This window comes from Xenopus laevis, chromosome 7S (assembly GCF_017654675.1).
Source record: "Xenopus laevis strain J_2021 chromosome 7S, Xenopus_laevis_v10.1, whole genome shotgun sequence".
NCBI lineage: Eukaryota > Metazoa > Chordata > Amphibia > Anura > Pipidae > Xenopus > Xenopus laevis.
In genome coordinates this window covers 70,901,853-70,912,412 of record NC_054384.1, presented here as the reverse complement: position 1 = coordinate 70,912,412, position 10,560 = coordinate 70,901,853, and the positions used below count along the sequence as shown (strand labels likewise).

The following is a 10,560-nucleotide window of genomic DNA, read 5'->3' as shown; positions in this document are numbered from 1 at the left end:
GGATACAAAATAGCAACACTGTGCAGACTTGCCAAGAAAGGGCAATCCAGAATTAAAAACTTTAAAAACCTCCCAGACAAAGAAACCTTTGAATTATCTCTGGTTAAAGTCTGAGGTGAGAGTGAATTAAAGGATTAAAGAACAGAGATATGCTAAAAGTGGTTAAAAATGCTTAATTATCCTAGTCTCAGCCCGTTGTGTTTTCAAAATTGTGGGCTGGAGGGTTCGATGATACATGTATGATGGCACTGTAGGGAGGCGTCTAGATTTTGGTCTAGGATATTTACTTTAATAGATTCTATCATGGGAGTTAACCTTCGAAAAGATCCCCTGGTTGTGCTGTTAAATACAAAACTCCCAGTCTCCTGTAAATATACTCGTCAACTGATACAGTTTATCTTCATAGCAGCGAAACAAACCATTGCTGCCTCATGGAAAAAACGATCCCTTCCTATAACTATGTTCCGTCACAACTGACAAATATGCTACCTTTACCAAGATCTGGACGCCTTGGATATCATATACTCATATGTAATACTGGCATATTACTGTGCATTTTCCCCACAAATGTGCACTTTACTTCCCACACTGATTAGGGTTATCAGATTGAGTTGCAACCTCTATGTCAATATTTTACTGTTCTTTAGCACTATTTTGGGAGAACGCGATAAATGATGATGGAGAAAAACTCAGCTGTAGACGGTTATGTTTGTTAGTTAAAATTTTTATTGGTATGCAATGTACAAATGGAATGTTATCTTTTCTTGTAACTGATTGAACTGCTGGTGATTCCCTCTGTGTAGGTGAACATCTGTTATCTGCAAAAAATCTGAAAAATGGTTACTTTATAATGTGAATGGATGCAATGTGGTAAACCAATAAAAAAGTTTTGAAAAGAAAAATGCTTAATTATATACAAAACACTTTCGTTCTTTGGACTAAAATTTTACAAGATATTTTTAAATACAATACAGTAGTGATGTGCAGGTTGGGTTTCACCCCACACAAACTCGTCCGATACCCGGCATCCCTCCACCCACGCTCGTCTTCCGGGTTCCTTTAATAGACCCGCGATGCTGATGACTTAACAAAAGGGGAGGGACGATCAGGCGCGCGTCTATAAAAGTTGAATTTTGCCTGAGGCAAACGATTTATAGAAATAGCTTTATGGAAAGTTCCAATGTTCATAATTTGCTGTTGCTCTGCCTGCACAAAGTCTTGTCTGCCTACAATCTCAGCACTTTCTTCAGTTGGATTCTTTTTCATTATTCTTCATCAGAATCCTAAAAAGTGAGCACATGATGAGTTCTCATATATCACAGGTGTTTTTTTTTTTAACAAACATTGCTATGAATAATTACAAGCAGCAGCAGTTGCCAACTATTTGTCAAGTACAGCTGGCCTCCTAATAACAGACAGTTTCTATCCCTGGTGTCAGAATAATTTCAGAGAGCAGACAGGATGGCTAGATGCAATATAACTTTGTGACCATTTTGTCTTAAAGGAGAACTAAACCCTAAACATGAATATGGCTAAAAATGCCATATTTTATATACTGAACTTAATGCACCAGCCCAAACTTGTCACAGGGGGTCACCATCTTGAAAAGTGTCTGCGACACTCATATGCGCAATGGACTGAGCAGCTGTTGAGAAGCTAAGCTTAGGGGTTGTCTCAAATTATCAAGCAGAAAATGAGGTCTGTCTGTAATATAAGCTGATGCTACAGGGCTGATTATTATATTCTAATGCTAGTTGCATTGGTTTCTGTGCTGCCATGTAGTAATTATCTGTATTAAATTACTAATCAGCCTTATTTTGTGACATTTCTATTCTATGTGTACTGTATATTGTGAGTGGGTCCCTAAGCTCAGTAAGTGACAGCAGCACAAAGCATGTGCAGTGAATCAGCAGAAAAGAAGATGGGGAGCTACTGGGGCATCTTTGGAGGCACAGATCATCCCTGCTAAATGGCTGTGGTTGCCTTGGGCTGGTACAGAAGCCTAAAACATAATGTACAACATTTCTGGCTACTTCTTTAGTTAAGCCTTAGTTCGCCTTTAAGCCAACTGCCAAAACAGAGAGTAACACTTAAAAGCAACCGCTGCATCCTGGCTGAAGCAGTGTGTTTATGTTTTTTACATTTATATTTAAATAAGCATTGATTACAATAGATGTCTGTAGCAGCACCTTATGTGAATGATGTATTTTCAGTGTAAGATGCATTGGAATATCCCAGTGCTATATAAAATAATAAAATTATGCTTAGTGCATGATATGTACTCTGTATCTGCACATCTGCTTAATTAATAGAGCAAAGGAGTGCCTTATGTCTATGTCTTTTCAGAATGAAAGATTATGACAAGATAAAGGTGTGGCATCTTCCACCACATAAAAAATATAAATATTTTGTTCATGTTTATTGGAATATAAAATAAAATCTAATCATAAAAAGGATAAAGTAGTTTATTTATACATATACAACTTGCAGAATCATGAAATCTGTGCAAACCTGCCTTAGGTATTTACCCCGCTTACAATTGGAAGTAGGGATGCACCGAATCCAGGATTCGGTTCGGAATTCGGCCAAGATTCTGCCTTTTTCAGCAGGATTCGGATTAGGCCGAATCCTTCTGCCAGGCTGAACCGAATCCTAATTTGCATATGCGAATTAGGGGCAGGGAGGGAAATCACGTGACTTTTTGTCACAAAACAAGGAGGTAAAAACTGTTTTCCCCTTCCCACCACTAATTTGCATATGCAAATTAGGATTTGGTTCGGTATTCGGCCGAATCTTTCGCGAAAGATTCTGGGGTTCGGCTGAATCCAAAATAGTGGATTCGGTGCATCCCTAATTGGAAGATGACAGGATATCATGATTTTTGGGCAAAAATAGGGAAAAAATGTGGGTGTCAAATCCGAAAAAAATCATACGATTCGGGTAGTTTCACAATTTTATCAAGTCTTTTCCCCCGCTTTAAGTTCGTTTATTAATAAAACCGGTAAAAATGTCACTGTCCCAAAGAATTTTCTGTACTAAGCCGAACTATAATCAAATTATAATCAAAAATACTTATTCACGTTAGCAGGATGGGACCCCAACAATGTTTTTGGTGTTGTAGAAGTTGTGTACAAAAATGTTCTTTAGTACTACATTTTGCTACATGTATAAATGTAGTGTAATGAATGGGTCAGAGATGAAACTGATACATGCACTGTTCATATTTGAAAGCCCTCACAGAACCATGTTGGAACTTTAAACTTATGGTCATGTTGTAGGTACATGCAAGAGTGTGCAGCTTAGAGACTTAATTCTGCAAATATTTGTGCATTACTTAACATAACATGAGGCAAAATATTACAGTATGTGATAAAATAGAAACACCTAACGTAAGCAAACACTTACACCAAGGCATCGAAGGCAAAACTGCATTAAGCATCCAGGGGACTGTTCTTGGGATAATGTGCGGTGTAACGGAGTATTTTCATTATCATCCTAAACACAGCTGTAAAGCAGGAAAAACTTAAAACATTAGCGTAGATTTCTGTCTTTATTCAGGCCCTCTCCTATTCACCTTCCAGACTGTTATTCAAATCACTGCCTAGTTGCTAGTGTCAACTGGACCCTAGCAACCAGATAGCTGTTGAAACTCCAGACTGAAGAAATGCTGAACTAAAAGCTAAATTATTATAAAATAAAAACCAGTTGCAAATAGTATTAGAACATCAATGTCTATATCACACTGAGGGGCAGATTTATCAAGGGTCGAATTTTGAAGTTAAAAATACTTCGAAATTCGACCATCGAATTAAAAATACTTCGAATTCAAACTTTTTTTCATCAGAATTTGGCTATTCTGCGGTCGAAGTAAAATCGAATGATCGAACGATTAAATCCTTCGAATCGAACGATTCTAACGATTTTATCGTACGATCGAACGATTTTTACTTCGACAACTTAGAAAAATGCTGTAGAAGGTCCCCATAGGCTAACATAGCACTTCGTCAGGTTTAATTTGGCGAAGTATCGAAGTCGAAGTTTTTTTTTAAGGGACTGTACTTCGATTATCGAATGGTCTAATATTCAAACTATTTTTACTTTGAAACTAATTCAAAGTAAATTCAAAGTGGTAGTATCCTATTCGATGGTCGAAGTATCCAAAAATTACTTTGAATTTCAAATTTTTTTACTTCGAAAATTCCCTTGAATTCACTTTCACCCTTGATAAATCTGCCCCTAAAAGTTAATTTAAAGGTGATAATGAATTCATATTGTAATATGTAATATTGCTCAGCGGACCACTTTAAATAAGTTAGCACCAATTTATATTTTCACAGTCAGATCCCCATTACATTTTGGAAAAGTGCATCAAAAACAAAATATTACATTTACCATGGTAGCCCATTATCTTATAATATTTAAAGGAGACTGGAGGTCTTATACAAAATTTCACTTAAAGCGATACCGACATTCCTATAAAAACCATAGTAACATGTCAGTATCAAGTAGGTGCTGCACCCGGAATAGTTCCCCTCAAAGCGCCTCTCAATCCTGCCCCCAGCCCCGGGAACCTTTGTGCAGCCGACTCGCTGACACTACTTAGTGATATTCTGCCTTGCTTCAGTGACGCTGGGCTGTAGCAGAGCGATCCTTTTTATTTGTAATTAGCCTATGGGCCGCCCCCAGCCTAGCGTCACTGAAACAGCACAGAAGATCTTTTAGCAGTGTCGGAGGGTCGGGTTTAACGCAGGTTCGCGGGGCTGGGGGCGGCTTTGACAAAAACTATTCCAGGTGCAGCAACTACTTGATACTGACATGTTCCTATGATTTTAATAGGAACGTGTCGGTATCGCTTTCAGTGAAATTTTGTATACGACCTCCAGTCTCCTGAGATAATGGGCTACCATGGTAAATGTAATATTTTGTTTTTGATGCACTTTTCCAAAATGTAATGGGGATCTGACTGTGAAAATATGAATTGGTGTTAACTTGTTCAAAGTGGTCCTCTGAGCAATATTACATATTACAACATTAATTCATTATCACCTTTAAATTAACTTTAAACAAGGGTTCTTTTACTTTTTTGAAGCACCATTTCTAAACATTTAAAAAAAAAAACTTAGGTTGGTTTTACCACAAGTCTACGTGTGTTCCGTATAGTTGGCCAGAGTGTAAAGATCACCATAGACATTAAGATTTTTAGCATGAGTTTAGTGGGCAGCGATCGATCGTGCATCTAACGATTTTTCGTCTGACATCGGTCAGAAACATTTTCATTGGTCACAGTGAAATTTATCCATTGTCCAATTGTTTGCAGGGCCAAGTAGGCAGATACCCACAGTTATCCGGGCTTCAACTAGACAATATCGCTTGAAATGGTCTTTTTAGTTGATGGACAAATCGTGCATTTAAATGATCGTTTCAAGATAAGTTTTATTAAAAATCTTATGCCCACCTTTAGACAATGAAGCAATATGGGACAGGAGGTGTTGATGAGCAAAGGACAGAGCACATTCCTATCATTGAAGGAAATGTGGAAATGCATAATACCATATTAAAAAAAAAATATTCCCAGGGGGAAAGTGTAGTTCTCTTGTGATACGAGCTACTTTGTGAAAATGTCAGATTTTTTTGGAATATACAAAATTGGTAAAATACATTTTGAGGTTTATTGAAATCAAATCAAGGCAATGAAATTACTGTGCATCCAGTTTCTCTACATAAGCCAAACAAATACTCAGAATCAGAGCTGTGGAGTCGAAAGCAATTTTGGGTATCTGAAGTAGGAGACACCAAAAATGTTCTGACTCTCCGACTCCTAATAACGTTAAATGCAAGCACTGAAAATAATTAAATCAGATTTAAGCGCTTCTATGAAGGAGGATATGGCAGCAGCAATTCCGTTTCTAAGAACAAGAGTTAATTTTGGTTTTTATTTAACAGCTATAAGTCAGGTTCAATTAATATATACGTTTTAGGTTTTTCAGTTGTTTTGGTTATGTATATGGCTTAACTTTGATTTTGGTTTAGATGTGGTTTATATGCATTATATGGTTAAATGCATTAGTATATTAAAGGCGCAGTAACACCAAAAAATTAAAGCCTTTTAAATGAATTAACATATAATGTACTTTTAGCATGCACTGGTAAAAACATGTGTTTGCTTCAGAAAGACTACTATAGTTTATATAAACAAGCTGGTGTGTAGCCATGGGGACAGCCATTCAAGCTGGAAAAAAGGAGAAAAGGCACAGGTTACATAACACATAACAGATTAGCCCTGTCCAATACAATGGTGTTTTATCTGTGAACTGCTATGTAACCTGTGCCTTTTCTTCTTTATTCCAGCTTGAATTGCTGCCCCCATGGCTATACAGCAGCTTGTCATATATAAACTATATTAGTCTTTATGATGCAAACACGCCAGTTTTACCAGTGCAGAGCAACGGCCCATTTTATTTAAAATTACTTTGACACACTTTCAGTTTTGGTGTCACTATTCCTTTGAAAACTGAGGATTTGGCATCCACGGATTTATGTACTGACTCCACAGCCCTGCTCAGAATTAAGTATTAGCAACTCTTACTCTTGTGACTCTTCAATGGGTGACTTCTTCGTCCATTTCAGGTTCTTTGTTCTACCCCTATTGACCTTCTCATCCTGACTAGTAGCAGCACAGACACCAAGGCAGAGGGGAGAGCATGATAACTGTGTTGAACTTGAAGAAGAGATCTGAAATAAAGAATGGTACATGGCATCTACAGTTTTAACCATTTAATATGGATGAGAAGGTTTACAGGTGCAATTCTTGAATACAGTGTCACCCGTGTATTTTCTGTGCAGCCACAGCACAACTTATCTTGATTGCATTTTATAGTTTGTTTGTTTTTTTGTAGCCTCTTTCAAGCTTTCATAAGGCTAAGGCCACACTAGGCGATAGCGCCGCGATTTGACTCGCGGCGACTTTTCGCCGCGACTTTTAAGCCGCAATCGCTGGGGAAACTTTTGCGCTGGCGTCTATGGGGAATCGCGAAAAATCGCCAGCGTAAAAACACACGTGGCGATCTTTTCTCTACTGTCGCTCGAAATTGCCTCGCTAGGCGATTTCGAGCGACAATAGAAAAAAGATCGCCGCGTGTGTTTTTACGCTGGCGATTTTTCGCGATTCCCCATAGACGCCAGCGCAAAAGTTTCCCCAGCGATTGCGGCTTAAAAGTCGCGGCGAAAAGTCGCTGCGAGTCAAATCGCGGCGCTATCGCCTAGTGTGGCCTTAAGACCACAACAGCCAAAAATAACTATTATTCTGTAAAGCTACAATTTTGTTATTGTTAATTTTTGTAACCTTTGTGTTCAGGCCCTCTCTTCTTCATCTTTTAGTGTTTAATTCAAACCACTGCCTGGTTGCTAGTAAAAACTGGAGAGCTTCTGAACAAAAATGCAAAATGATTCAAAAACCACAACAATTAAAAAAAAAAAAAAAAGTCTCATTAGCACTGTCTATATTATACTAAAAAATAATGTAAAGACTTTACTAAAGCCTATAACAATAATATGGTTAGAAATATTATATTCTATATACAATGGAAATACTGCACCAGCGCAGAGATTCTGAAGCCCTGCAATAGTTGTCCACTGCATCTGCCTGATTCTGTCTGGGTACCTGTCAATGACACTGTATATTGTCAGCGTGATCTTGGCTAATTTTGAAAAGCAAAGCGTAGGGGTTGTCCAAAATCATAAAAACATTAGCGGAAGGCAAAGTTAGAACTATCATAGAAGCTCAGGAAACGTACAGCAGCTTATAGTAAGCAATGTTAAAGAAGTAGGCTAGGAACTACTACTTGTATCCCAATGCAGTCATTTCTTACTTTCTTTGGTGACAGTAAGCTTGGTCTGTGGAACAGTTCCATGCACATTAGGTGGATTCCATACGATACATGACAAAGTTCCATTGTCTGTGAGTCTTAAGTCGGTCAATGAAATAGAGGCATCTCCCCGTCTAACATCTCCCTCCCAAATGATACGATCCTTGAAAGGACCCTCCGTAATGGGGTATGGTTTGCTCAGGAAGTGTATTATCTGGAGACAAAACAAGAAAACATGATACAAAGTTCATGGGTATGACAAACATGCTCTTTTAGACTACAAGTTCATAATGGGAAGCACATGTTGTTGATACAGTCATTAGTAAATTGCATGCAAGCTGCATTTTTTAAGTCAATGTGGGTGGGAATGGCCTCGGACAGATATCTTGGCAATTTTAGGACAGACATCTGTCTTGGAGGCAGTCAGACAGGGCCCATACATGGGCAGATAAACTGCCGACTTTGTCTGGAGGGGCCAGATTGTCAGCTTAAAGGTAGCCATACATTATAAAATGGGCTCGTTTGGCAAGGCAAAGGCAGATAAGCTGATGAATCAGCATCTTAAATCTTCCTGTGTATGTCACCTTAAACATGGCCATAGACTCAAAGATCCGCTCATTTGGCAACATCGCGAAATGAGCGGATCTTTCCCCGATAAACCACTAACGGCATGGCTATATCGGGGGTAAGCCGAACGTTTGGCCATATGGTTGAACAATCAAATTATGATACGCGAAGGGGCTCCGATGGGTTGGTCGGGTAAAAATCAAACCTTCCCGATCAATATCGTGGCCAGATATCGATCGGGAAGACCCATCCCACTAGAGTAGTGGGCAGATAAGCTGTCAAATTGGTCTAAACGATCGATATCAGCAGCTTTATCTACCCGTGTATGGCCACCTTAAAGAGATACTGTCATGGGAAAACATGTTTTTTCAAAATGCATCAGTTAATATTGCTGCTCCAGCAGACCTGCACTGAAATCTGTTTTTCAAAAGAGCAAACTGATTTTTATATATTTAATTTTAAAATCTGACATGGGGCTAGAGTAGTTTCCCAAGTTCCCAGTCATGTGACTTGTGACAGAGACATAACTAGAGGGGGCGGCCCCTTGCGCGGGACGTGCAGCCGGGCCCCACCCCCCCTACGGCCGGAAACGGCCGAATTTATGGTCGCATTTCCCATTTACGGCCACATTTCCCTTAGAAGAGAGTGGCGTGCGAGCTGCCGGGGGGGGCCCTGAGGGGGTGCGGGCCCTAGCCCAATTGCACCCCCTGCTCCCCCGGTAGTTACGCCACTGACTTGTGACCATTCTTGTCTTAGTGAGGTTTCATTTAAGGTAGTGTTGAGACATCCAAGCAGCTCATAACAAAAAAAAGACTAGAGTTAAGACTACTGGTTTTAAGAGAAATGTGAGAATCATCAGCACAGGGGTAGTTTTGAAAACCATATGAACTTATAAGTTTGCCAAGGGAGGAAGTTTGCCAAACAGAGAGAAAATAAGAATTTTTGTCTGTCAAACAAGATGAGTCAAAACATAATCACTTTGCCTATCAATAAACACTACCTGCAACTTACTGTTACAGAGGAACCTCCATTTCGCTGGCGATAAGTCCAGTCCACAGCAACTATATCAGAAATTGGGTATGAGGAGGTGAAGCTGCACTTCAGCTTAATAGATTCTCCAACCACACCAAAAGCATAGATACATGCTGATATCTATACACAGAACCGGCAGCATGCCTGGAGAGAGACCACATAAGTGCTAACAATAAATAACATTTATTTAAAACCACTGATTCCCTCTAAATAAGAAGCCAGAGACAAGAGAACAAAAAATATATTATTTCACAGGAGTAATAGATTGTGACTGCTTAATTGCTGTCTAGCCAGTATAGGAACCACTTATCAACAGGCTTAGACTGCAATGAGTGTCTGCGGCAAGTATTTACAGGCCCAGCCCTTTAATAGTACCAGGCATAGATTACGAGTGAAGCTATTTAAAATAAATTTATTCCAAAAATAAATTGCAGGAAACCATACGTCACCAAAATTACATGTATCAAAATTTGTTTCCAGATAGGATTACTTGGAATGATATTATGGACAATATATATTTACTTATCATCTTGTATGGTTTATTAAGTTATCTTATTAATGAGTCATGGCCTTTTGAATTGAATTGAATTATTTGACTAAATAATATATTCTTTATATATTAATCAGCATGGGAGTCCACAGAAAATTTTCCATGGGGGGGGGCAAGGAAGAAAACATATTACACAAATTACTTGTACCCACATTTTGGTTTTCACACAAACCTAACAACAGCTTTTCTATAAATATTTCGAGTAGTAACTGTTGCACATGTATAGCATTGCCATTCTGTTAGTGACACAGACTCCTTGTTTGCCAGGACAACACTTGGTATTTTCTACTTTCTTAACAAAATTACTAGCCAGAGGTTTGTAGAATGTTATTCCCTCTAGAGTTCTAGTTACTACTAGATACATACAGTGATGCCTCAGTTTTACATCCCCTCATTTTAAGGATTTCCATATGTTATACAACTTTTTGTGGCCCCACCAATATTTAATGCATAATACATTTCACTGACTTTACACCATTTTTCTGGTCCATTTTTTTACATATGGCAACAGAATATCCTCTATTATGACGTGTGTGTGTGTGAGAG

General features: G+C 38.6%; 1 pseudogene; it reads right to left on the bottom strand.

Annotated features, from left to right (window-relative positions):
- Positions 1–1,265: 1,265 nt before the first annotated feature.
- Positions 1,266–10,168, bottom strand: LOC108697234 (annotated as a pseudogene).
- Between the last annotated feature and the right edge of the window lie 392 nt (positions 10,169–10,560).